The sequence below is a fragment of the Staurois parvus genome, unplaced genomic scaffold (assembly GCF_062004578.1).
Source record: "Staurois parvus isolate SC_StPar_1 unplaced genomic scaffold, SC_StPar_1.0 ptg000145l, whole genome shotgun sequence".
NCBI lineage: Eukaryota > Metazoa > Chordata > Amphibia > Anura > Ranidae > Staurois > Staurois parvus.
In genome coordinates, this window is record NW_028317941.1 from 17720155 (window position 1) to 17733166 (window position 13012).

Sequence of the window (13012 nt, forward strand, 5' to 3'; positions counted from 1 at the left end):
TCTATTGGATTTAGGTCTGGAGACTGGCTAGGCTACTCCAGAACCTTGATATGCTTCTTACGGAGCCACTCCTTGGTTATCCTGGCTGTGTGCTTCGGGTCGTTGTCATGTTGGAAGACCCAGCCACGACCCATCTTCAATGCTCTGACTGAGGGAAGGAGGTTGTTGCTCAAAATCTCACAATAAATGGCCCCATTCATCTTCTCCTTAATACAGTGCAGTCGTCCTCTCCCCTTCACAGAAAAGCACCCCCAAAGCATGATGTTACCATGCTTCACAGTAAGGATGGTGTTCTTGGGATGCAACTCATCCTTCTTTTTCCTCCAAACACAACGAGTGAAGTCTAGACCAAAAAGTCCTAATTTGGTCTCATCTGACCACATGACTTTCTCCCATGCCTCCTCAGGTTCATCCAGATGGTCATTGGCAAACTACAGACGGGCCTGGACATGTGATGACTTGAGCAGGGGAACCTTCCGTGCAATGCATGATTTGAAACCATGATGGCGTAGTGTTCTACCGACAGTGACCTTTGAAAATGTGGTCCCAGCTCTCTACATGTCATTGACCAGCTCCTCCCTTGTAGTTCTGGGCTGATTCCTCACCTTTCTTATCATCAGTGATACCCCACGAGGTGAGATCTTGCATGGAGCCCCAGTCCGAGGGAGACTGACAGTCGTCTTTAGCCTCTTCCATTTTCTAACAATTGCTCCAACAGTTGATCTATTTTCACCAAGCTGCTTGGCATTTGCCCCGTAGCCCTTTCCAGCCTTGTGGAGGTCCACAATTTTGTCTCTGGTGTCTTTTGACAGCTCTTTGGTCTTGCCCACGGTAGTAGTTGGCGTCTGACTGACTGTGGGGTGGACAGGTGTCTTTAAAGAGCAAAGACAGGTGCTACTAAGTTAGATTAATGAGTGGAGTAGAGGTGGACTTTTTAAAGGCACAGTAACAGGTCTTTGAGAGTCAGAATTCTTGCTGTTTCTTGGGTGTTCAAATACTTTTGTTCAGCAGTGCAAGACAAATACATTCTTTAAAAATCATACAATGTGATTTCCTGAATTTTTTTCTTAATTCTGTCTCTCAGAGTGGGAATGCACCTACAATGTGAATTTCTAAGTGGAAGAACTTGTAAAATCACAGGGTGTTCAAATACGTTTGTTCTTCACTGTATAGCTGCTAGCAGTAATCATTGTGTTCTCCCAGCCAGGAAGGCTACACATGCCCCCCTTCTGGCAGAACACAATAGCTCCACATGAGGGGTTCCCCATCAACACTGACTGTATTTCTGTGGTGGAAAGAAAGAAAATCGATTCATCTATGGCTTGCTTTAATCCTAGTACACACTATAAGAGCATGTGTGCTACCGATTGTTCGATTTTCCACGAGAGTGCATATCATGATATAGTCGGAATGGTATTGACTTGTAAGAAAAGGCCGAACTGTAGGCAAACTTAGCTACATACTTGCATAGTAGAAGAGGAAGTGTAAGGCTGTTCTATGCTTTGGATCATGTGCATTTTTTTCTATGCCATTATTTCCATAAGATTACTGCGCACATTGAAACGAAAATCAGACATTGTTTTGACGTACGATAAAAACTTTCTAGCTTGTACCCTCAGTTTTTTTCGCCCGAAAAGTCTGAATCAGCTGTCGAAAGCACTACACTAACACTCATAATCAGCCGATTGTTCCTTTTATGGAAATGCAGTTTTCTTGTCCTGTGTACGGGCTATTGGAAGAACATGTTGTGAAAAGGGGAGGAGTGCACTTGGAACAGCCAATGGCACAGATTATAAAGGTACTACCATGCTCATGGAATAGGTTCACTTTAAGGGCTCATGTACATGGGGCGTTTGGAAAACTCTTCTGAACGATGGAAACTGACTGCTGGAGAACATAGGTTAAAAACCGTCAGTGTAACCGCGTTTGCATACCACGTTTATGCGCGTTTATGAACGTTTGTGTGCATTTGAATTTAGAAGCATTTTTAAAAGATAATCTCAGGAGAGCTTCCCAAATGCCCAGTATGCACTGAAAAATAGTAAAAAATTTACTATTTCAGACATTTTCAGAGGAATAGATAGAGCAGAAGCAGAGAGAGCAGTATGTGTTGAGATGACCTGTCTTTTCTGGTTGTATTCATTATGGATCCCATTATGAGCATAAAGCAGCACGTTCTACCATTTTTTGCTTCACACAAAACCTGGAACTGACTTCGCTGGTATACTGGGTCCATTTGAATACATGGAAAACAATTTGCATGCATTTCTGATTATGAAAAAAGGCTCTGGACAGCATATGGACATGGAACAGTTAAAAAACACTTTTAAACGCAAATGCTTACAAACACGGTTAACCATGTTTACAAGCATTTACACGTATTTACAAGAATTTGGCGTTTGAAACGCCGGTAAAATCTACTCCTGAACGCAAGTTTGGTGCGTTCAAAAAAACGACTGTAAACTCAACTGCCTGTAAATGACTGTACACAACTCAATCTTGGTTTCATCTGTCCACAGTATATTTTGCCAGTAGTGCTGTGGAACATCCAGGTGCTCTTTTGCAAACTTCAAACGTGCTGCAATATTCTTTTTGGACAGCAATGGCTTCCTCCGTGGTGTCCTCCCATGTACTCCATTCTTGTTTAATGTTTTCCTTATTGTAGATGTGTCAACAAAAATGTTAGCATGTGCCAGAGATTTCTGTAGGTCTTTAGCTGACACTCTGGGATTCTTCTTTACCTCGTGCAGCATTCTGCGCTGTGCTTGCAGTCATTTTTACAGGACGACCACGCCTAGTGAAAGTAGCAACAGTGCTAAACTTTCTCCATTTGTAGACAGTCTGTCTTACCGTGGACACATGAACATCAAGGCTTTTGGAGATACTTTTGTAACCCTTTCCAGCTTCATGCAAGTCAACAATTCTTGATCGTAGGTCTTCTGAGAGCTCTTTTCTGCGAGGCATGGTTCACATCAGACAGTGCTTCTTGAAACCAGTGAACCCAAAACAGGTGTGTGTTTTTTAAGGGCAGGACAGCTGTCAGCAACACATCCAATATTATCACACTGATTGGAGTCAAGGTTGGCTCACTCCTGGCTCCAATTAGCTCTGGGAGAAGTCATTAAGCTAGGGCCTCACATATTTTTTCCTCCCTGCACTATGAATGTTTACATGTTATGTGCAATTAAATCATGGCAACATCTAATGTTTGTGTAGTATTATGTTCAGCAGACTGTGTTCTTTTATTGCTGTGACTTAGATGACGTTCAGAGCACATTTTATGCCCAATTCATGCAAAACTCCACGTAATCCCAAGGGGTTCACATACTTTTTCTTGCAACTGTATGTGTACATGGACACATAGGAAAACATTAGGGAGAGTTCCGGGGCTGCTTAAAAAAACACTGAACAGCTCCTGAACGTCAGTTTAGGAGCTGCAGTGTACATGAGCCCTAAAGCTGCTGATCCATTGTAGATAATTTGCAGACAAAGCTTGTTTGAGAGCTAAATACTAGAGGCCAAGAGAATTGCACTTAGATTTTAAGTGGTAGGGTTAGAAAGTGAATTAATTGGTGGGCTGGTTCATATCATGTGCAGTGACACTATTAGGACCCTTTTACACCAGCGATCCGATCAGTTCCATCTGTCAGTTTTTCAGGCCAACCTGATTGGAAGGTCAGGTATTCCTATGGACTTGTGCCATTTACACTCATCTGTCTCTGGGTCTGATCAGGTCCACTAAAAAAGAGGAGGAGGACTGTGTCCTTTTCTGTTTGATTAGACAGAATCGTAGGCAGTCGGGTATAAACGGACAGGGGAGTTCATGTGCTCACGCTGCCCATAGAGCAAAGTGGGGTCTGTCCGTGTCCCCTGTACTGAAACTGAGCAGACAAGGACCTGTCATCCACCCTGCTCTGCTCTAATCAGGAGGGGATCAGCTCACAGATCCTCTGCTGATTAGAACAGAAGCCACCCATGTGAAAGGGGCCTTACATATCCAATTATGTGGTACCCAGGGGTATATTTACCACAAGGCAAACAAGGCATTTACCTAGGGCGGCATTTTTTAGATGGGCAGCACTGCCCCCCGTAAGAAGGGACATAATGGAGACCAGTTGAGATCCGAGAGAGGCTGTGGGCTGCTTGATGGTTTATGCAGAGCCCAGCTGTTTTTCCTGTGGATGGCCAGAGTTGCCGATGGGGGGGGTTGTTAGTGGAAGGCTCCCTCGGGGGCACGTCCAATTTCCGTGTTGCCTAGGGCAGCACAAAACTTAAATACACCACTGGTGGTACCTGCAGTGAACTTGTGATCATGAAGGTGTTGTGAAGCACAATGAAAATACATCCACATTGAGCATATGCACATTTAGAGGAAGCCATTCTTATAATAATTTTCCATTTTGTCAATTTAGATAGCCATAATTATTATTATTATTAATAATAATATTATACAGGATTTACATAGCGCCAACAGTTTGTGCAATTTAGTCAATCTAGATGTCCATAATTATTATTATTATTATTAATAATATTATACAGGATTTACATAGCGCCAACAGTTTGTGCAATTTAGTCAATTTAGATGCCCATAATTATTATTATTATTATTATTAATAATAATATTATACAGGATTAACATAGCGCCAACAGTTTGTGCAATTTAGTCAATTTAGACGTCCATTATTATTATTATTATTATTATTATTATTAATAATAATAATATTATACAGGATTTACATAGCGCCAACAGTTTGTGCAATTTAGTCAATTTAGACGTCCATTATTATTATTATTATTATTATTAATAATAATAATAATAATAATAATAATAATAATATTATACAGGATTTACATAGTGCCAACAGTTTGTGCAATTTAGTCAATTTAGACGTCCATTATTATTATTATTATTATTATTATTAATAATAATAATATTATACAGGATTTACATAGCGCCAACAGTTTGTGCAGCGCTTTACAACGTGAGGAAAAACAGTACAGTTACAATACAATTGAATGCAGGAGGAATGAGAGGGCCCTGCTCGTTACAACCTACAATCTTAAAGATGGAAAATTAGTAAAGCACACCATATTTCATCTTCATATATTCAATTGTCAGTTGCCCTAACTCCTAGACTACTAGTAATGTTTTGATTATTCTCATCGGTACTAACAATTGCCATGTACAATACACCAATTCCCTAATAACACTGCTCTCTTCTGACTACTAAGCAGTTCAGACAGAGCCACTGATGTTCTAATGCATTATCACTTCAGGAGGTGACAGTCACCAGCCACTATCTGGTCCTTCCAGCACTCCTCTATAAAATCATTCTGCAGTAACTTTACTTCACCATCAGCTTGCATCTGGTAGATAAGAAGCCATTAAAAGGCACAGCATAAGGAGAATAATAAAACAGAATTCAGTTTAATCAAATAGAATTTCATTTTAATGGATCCTCCTAACCCAGATTCTGTGTTTGTTTCTTCAGATGTTTTTGTTACTCTGATCTTTGATAAAACGGGATAAAAGAGCAACCTTGAATTGAATTTATATAAAAGAGCCTTTCAAGGATGGACTCTTCATCCAGCTTCATACAATTTTAACCACCCTGCACTGTATGTAGTTCTCATCTGTGACTGTCCAATGTTTTTGCCTCATAAGGATTCTCAGCTTCATTTAAAACGATTCTTAAGTTCAATATTCAAAAATAGGTCTGTTTATTTAGTTTTTGTGACTCCTTTAAAAACTGAAACTAATGAGAAAATCATGTTAGCTGGAATGTTATTTGCTGGAGTGAGCAGTAACAATGCTTTCATTTCCTTTAGAATGAGCCCTACACCCAGGGGCGGACTGACAACTCATGGGGCCCCTGGGCAATAGGGGATCATGGGGCCCCTGTGTCCTTGCCCAAACTCAAAAAACCTATGAAAAAAGTACCAGGGGCATTTCATGGGGCCCCCTACTGACCCTGGGCCCTCGGGCAGTGCCCGAGTTTCCAAATGGACAGTCCGCCCCTGCCTACGCCAAATAGTGAAATGCCTGTGAAGGCTCTCGTTATTAAGGTCATGGTATACCTAGTTGGAGTTAACCACATTTCACTGGATTTCTTACAGAACAAGTCCAATTGAAAGTGACTAAAGCTGATGTCAGATGGCCAACTCTGCCACTGGCAATTTGTTGAAATCACCAACAGCAGGGTAACTAACAGGTTGCTTGTTTTTCCCTTAGGAATTAGCTTTTCTGTAGCTGAGGCAGCATGATGAAATTCTTGTTGCTAATGATCACGAATTCAGGAAAAAGTGACAAAGCGACATTTTTTCACATCAGGCTACAGAGGGAGAGATTCCATAGGGACAGACAGGCAAGCTTTTTTAGCGATAATGCTGCTGGAATTTGGTCTCTAGCTGCAGAATTGCCTGTCTGATATTAGTCTGATTACTGCAAATCATAATTAAATCACTGTTCTCTGGTGGGTGATGGAGGCAGGGCTGGATCTAGCCTGTCTGATGTGGGGGTGTAGTAAAAAATGTCAGTGGGGCAGAGGATGCAAGGTGTATAGGTCAGCATATAGGAATAAGTAAGGAAGTGTACAGAGGATCAGCAGGGCAGAGGATAGGGTATTTTCTGTTCTTATCCTTTATACATTTGAATAAACCTTGGATAATGTACTAGGTGTGTGCACCACCTGTTTATTCTTTATATAGAGGATAGGGTCAGCTGTTTCCAGGGCAGTGTACACAGGCCATTAGTTTGTAGGGCAGTGTACAGTGGGCAACAGGGCATAGGGCAAAGAGTCACCAGGGCAGTGTGCAGGACGTCATCAGAGTAAAGGATGAGAGGTCAGCAGGGAAGTGTACAAGAGTCAGTAGAGCAGTGCACAGGGGTCAGCAGGGCAGAGGACAGGGGTCAGCTGGGTGGAGAGCAAGGGTTATCAGGGCAGATGGGTCAGTAGGGACGTTTACAGGGGTCAGCAGGGCAGTGTACAGGGGTCAGCAGGGTGGAGGACAGGGATCAGCACAGCAGAGGAGAAAGGTTTGCAGGGCAGTGTAAAGGAGGTTAGCAGGACTGAGGACAGTGGTCAGCAGGGCAGAGGACTGGAGTCAGTATGGCAGAAAAGTGGGGTCACAAGGGCTGAGGACAGGGATTAATAGTGCACTGGAAAGGGGGTCAGAAGGGCAATGTACAGTGGTCAGAAGGGCAGTGTACAGAAATCAGCAGGACGGAGGACAGGGGGTCAGCAGGACGGAGGACAGGGATCAGCAGGACAAAGGACGGATTCAGCAGGATGGAAGATGGGGTCAGCAGGACAGAGGACAGGCAGTCAGTGGGATGGAGGACAAGGGGTCAGCAGAACAGAGAATGGGTTCAGCCGGATGGAGGATGGAGTCATCAGGACAGAGAACAGTGGGGCAGTGTACAGGAGTGAGCAGGGTGAGGACTGGATAAGCAGGACAGAGGACAGGGGTCAGGAGGAAGGAGGACAAGGGTCAGCGGGATGGAGGATAGGGGTCAGTAGGGCATGGTACAGGGGGTCAATTCCCCCTGCCAATTCAGCGTCTTAACTAAAATCCCCCCTCCCTCTGCTAGCATCAATCCCCCCCCAGTAGATATTTCCCCCATTCCTTCTCTTACCAATAATCTGCCCCCCCCCCCAAAAGAAGACACGAAAAAACAAGAAATGACCCTTCCCAGCACAAAAGGCCCTCCCTGTCTCCCCTCATCCACAAACCTCTCATTCCCCCCTCCCCCCCCAAGCACAAATGATTCTTACCCTCCCCCCTCCCTCACAGTACAATTCCTTCATCTATAAGTTCCATAAGTTCCATCCACCCCCCCCCCCCACAAACTTATAGGAGGTGTGAGCTATGCTCTCCCCCTCCTGTCATAACAGTGCTCCTCCATACTGCACATGACACGGGATCGCTTAGCAGATCGCTTAAAATCCTCTGGACTTAAATCATTTAGATTTTTGCGGTCCAATGGAGAAACAGACTCCAGGAAAAAAGGTATTTTCTCAATTTTATACACTACTCCAGGTATACTACATTATATCTGTTGCACAACAATAGCGAATACCAGAGAAACAGTATTTGGCTCAAGTAAGCAACAAATCTGGTAAAATGCTGAGTGTTTTGCGCACAGACAATGGCGATGAATATACAGGTGATAACACACAGGTCATTATCAGAAAGCATGGCATAATATTACAATCTACTGTGCCATACAACCCAGAACAATACAGAGTTGCAGAAAAAATAACCCGTACTCTATGTGAGAGTGGAAGAGCCATGTTATGCTTATGACCCTGTGTTATCTACAAAATCAAATACCAGGAAAATCAACTGGGAAAACTCCATATGATCTGTTGAATGAAAAAGCCCTGAATATGAAACATCTAAAAAAAATTTGAAAGCAAAGCCTATGTGCATATCCTACAAGAAAAACATAAAAAATTGGATGCTTGCTTAAAGGAAGGTGTACTTGTGGGGTACAGTGAATCTCAAAAGGGATACAGAATTCTACACCAAAACACAAATAAGGTAACCATCAGTGGAAGTGTAATTGTCAATGAAATTTCAGTGTGCTTAAAATTTCATGAACTAACACAAACACTTCAAACTGAGGGAAATTCCACAACAGTGTCACATTAAGATAAGCAACAAAGTGACAAAGAAATAGAAATTAAGGCAGACAATCCAAATACTGTAAAAGAAGAAACCAGGCCACAAGAGGCTTCAATCAGGAAATCCTATGTTGCTCATGTAGCATTAAAATCAGAGCCAGACTCATGGGATAAGATGCAAAAACATCCACCCCATGAGAAACAAAAGTGGATCAGAGCTGCTGAAGAAGAGATGAAATCTCCTACTGAACTGAAACAGATTTATAGAACTGAAATCTGAAATGGGACTAATATAAGGAGTAGTTGTTGAATGGGGGTGTTGTTTATGTATTTTTGTACAACAAGTGCATCAGTATTCAGTAGAGATATATTCTTCAACCAGTAGATAGCAGTGTTTATACGTTTGTACCTGCATCTATGGTTAAGCTACATGTCTTTTCTGTATAATAAAAGTTCATGTTTCCTATTAGTAGAGAAGCAGCAGATAAGCACATGTGGACTGTGCAATGTCTATAATATATTGTAGGTGGCTTTTGAATTTTTTAATAATTTAGTTTATGGTCTTATTTTGCACCTTAATATATCTTTGGGGTGATTTGATACAAATCTGGTCCCCCTGTTATAATCAGCAGTTTTATTTCGTTTTTCAGGAAAAGCAGCAGAAAACACCAGCAGTCAATAGCCTCACCAATCATGTATACAAGCCGTGGACAGATAACCTGGGCCATTGCCTAGAGCAGTTGATAGATTGTGGCTGTCATGTTTTAGAGCAGACTTGAAAATAGAAGCAAGCAGTTTTGTACTGTTTTTATAGAACAACCAGTCACATATAGTTTATTTCAGCTATTGAAGAAAAAGTGTTGATGTTTGAAAATATATCTGTAACAACCACTTCTTGTAATGGGCTCAGTTCAGTAGGATATATATTCTTTTACCTAAGAATAGATTATAATTTTATTTGAATAAAAAGTACACTAAAGCTAATTTTAGGGCACATGGATGAAATATATTATACAATTTTTGGTAAACTTTTAACAGATGAGGTTGTGCCCAGTAATTAGATACCCAGGCCCAGGAAACATGGTCGGGCATGTGCACGTGGTTGAGGGTCTGGTACTTACAGGGGTGTGTAGAAGTGATTGAGCAGCTTTTCAGCTACCCAGTCACTTCCATCTGACAGTTGGCTTGACAGATTTCTGTGTGTGTAAAAAACTTTGCGTCACCAATGCATGGCATTGGGTGGTGATGGTAAAAGAATTAAGCAAGTCCTTGCTGACTTCTGTAGCTGCAGGCACTGCAGAGTAATCCATCCATAAATTTTACATCAGAAACATTTTCAGTTTCATTGCATCAGGTTGGTTCTTTCTGTTCCTCTCCCAGCATTGAATGGCAGTCTCCATATCTCTAATGCAGAACCAAGCAGGTGCATTGGCAGAGGGGTAGCAGAGTGCTGAGATCCAACTTGAATAACTTCAGTGCTGCAAAATGTGAAGATGATTTGCTCCACAGTGCCTACAGCAGCAACAGAGAGGACTGGTTTTGAATCTGGAAACAACTGACCTTAAAGTTGAATTTTAAAGGGGTAGTAAAGTCTCTTAAAAAAAAAATGATTTCTCCCTGCAAGGTAATATCATAATGTGTTAGTATGCATCGCATACTAGCAAATTATTCTATACGTACCTTAAAATGAGCCCTTCAGCGGCGCGCTGTCACCGCTGACAGAGCTTCCAACTTCATCCGGTCCTTCTTCTGGGTTTATGGGCTCCTGCCATTTGACTGGCTGATCTGCGATGATGTCACTCCCGCACATGATCCCTGGACACAGCACACAGCTCGGTGATGTCTGCGGCTGCTGCTCTCTGGAATATCTCCTAAACGGTAGACGTTTAGGAGATATATATTTTACCTACTGGTAAGCTTTATTATAAGCTTACCTGTGTAAAAGTTAAAAAAAACAACAACTTTGCAGCTGTAGTGACATTACTTACCAGCTTGGTCCTGTAGAAATCTTCTATTTAGTGATGCCGGTCCTCTTCCTGTCTCTGAACCTTTGGAACTATGGAGGTTTTTAGCTTTAGGTCCTCAGGCAGAATAGCAGTGAAGATGGTCCGATCGTGACCCGCCCCCCTCTTTCCTCCTCCTCCTCCATGTAACATGATCAGTAAATGAGGGAGATTCACTTGAATGATATGATTTTCTCTGTCGTTCACAGGTTGTGTTACATGCAGTAAAAACAATGAACAGAGGAGGTGGGTGGATCCCCGTCGGACCATTTTCTCTGCTATTCTGTCCGAAGCCTTATGCAGGCCATACATGGGTCGAATTCCGAATTATATTTCTTTAGAAAATTGGAAATTTTGTGCGTTTTGTAATCCGCTGGTACCACCATTGATTTTTGAAATTCGACCAACCAAGCCTTCAAGTTCACATGTTGCTACAGAAAAGAATTTTCATGGCCAAGAATTTTCTTTTCTTTCCAGGTCACAGCTCATGCTTGTTTCTTTTACGATTATATTTCTCACATGATTCTCCCATCATTGACTAGAAATATGTTTGTTTTTCAAAAAATTTCCAACATGTCCGATCATTCAAATTCCATGGTGGCTCCCTGAGGAAGTCACGTGTTTATCGTGACGCAACGCGTAGGTACGCGAGGAGGATTCTGGGAGCGCGGTGACGTAATTTCCGGCGTGGCGGCCATATTTGGAAACCCCTATATGTAATACCCATGCAGGACATTCATAGCATGAGGTATAGAAGCCTGTAATTGAAGATTTAAATGTGAGTGGGCATTTTTAATATATATACAGTATATGGAATAAATACAGTTTTACACTATGTGAGTTTTTATCTATATATGAACCGAGGAGGAGGCTGCTGAGAGAATATATGAGTCTGGGGAGGATCCGGTGATTCATCAGAGTGGTGTTTTTTCTTAAGGCAAGCTGACCCTGTGGGGTCTATGCAAGGAGGTGAGGGGCCACTGTAGCCACTGTTTGGATTCACACAGTGTGGACACTTGTGATCACATGCATGAAGATTGAGAGTTTCTTTGTTTGTTTCTTTGGACACTATTTCTCATATGGACTTATTTTGAATATATATTTGCAGTGATTTTATATTATTTATTGTCATCACTTTGAACACTTTTAATATTCCCGGTGGGAATACACGCGTTGTACTTTATTATTTATTTACACGTTTTAGTATATATTTATATATTTATAATTATATTGAGGATTTTGAGTTTAGTGCTGGATTGTATATTATATATTGCACAGATATATATTTTGCACAGATTTTTTAGCACTTTCATATATATTCACTATTATATATGGGATTGTAGGTTTAGCGCTGCACTTTATATTATTTAACATTAGTGTGATAGTCAGAGGTAAGAATGCTCCTTACACTTGTGATTAATGGGAAGAATTAACCCCTTACAGATTGCTAAAAAGATCAATGGTGTCAGTGGGAACAAAAATTGCTCATTGCTCAAGGAACCCCTGACAACCTCTGGAGGAAATAGGAAGAAGGGTCAGACACACACCGGAGGATAGATGAATATAGTGTATATTTATTGATCCATAGGACACACAAACGCGTTAACAGGTCCTGTATTCATGTCCTGGTGTTTTGTATGTCCTATGGATCAATAAATACACACTATATTCATCTATCCTCCGGTGTGCGGCTGACCATTCTTCCTATTGCATGCTGTGTGGTGGCGAGCCAGAGCCTGCACCTGTTGTGGATTGATCTGGATTGTTTGCCTGAGCGGTATACCTTTGTTCTTTGGCTTCAACCTCTGGAGGAACCCTGGTTGAGAAACCCTGCCTTAGACTATTGTTCTTTCCTATGACTTGAAGCTATTAAAGCAGTAGTAAATTCCACTATCAGTTCTGCTTTTAAGGGCCCCCCAGGTGGGTTATGCCATAATGTACTAGTTTGCACAGCATATTAGCACATCATGGCATACTTACCTGTCAAACCGAGCCCTCCAGCGCTGCAGTGTAATCAATCTGGCGGGTCCCGGGTGCTTCCATCTTTGCTTGGTCTTCCTTCCGGGTTCTGTGCCTGCGACTGCTTGATTCACCGGGCCGCTATCATGTGACTCACATGGCGGCGGCACAGATCAGGACTGTAAATGTTTTCTGAGCTGCACATGCGCAGCTCAGTGTACATAACGGCTGACAGTCAGGACGAGGCATTTATGACAGAAGAGACCGATCTCTTCTGTCATAAATATCCTGTCTGTCAGCAATTTTTGAAAAAGGAAATTTTACTACCACTTTAATCCCTGCAGTGCTGGAAGTTCAGAGACAGGAACCCTGTATAGAAGATTTTTATAGGATCGAGCTGCCTGCACATTGTGGGACATACTT

At 41.9% G+C, this 13012-nt stretch overlaps 1 protein-coding gene across 5 annotated transcripts in view; it reads left to right on the forward strand.

The window, feature by feature from the left end:
• The window catches only part of SYTL5 (synaptotagmin like 5), a 267892-nt gene that overhangs the window by 48919 nt on the left and 205961 nt on the right, over positions 1–13012 (forward strand). The window lies entirely within an intron of this gene.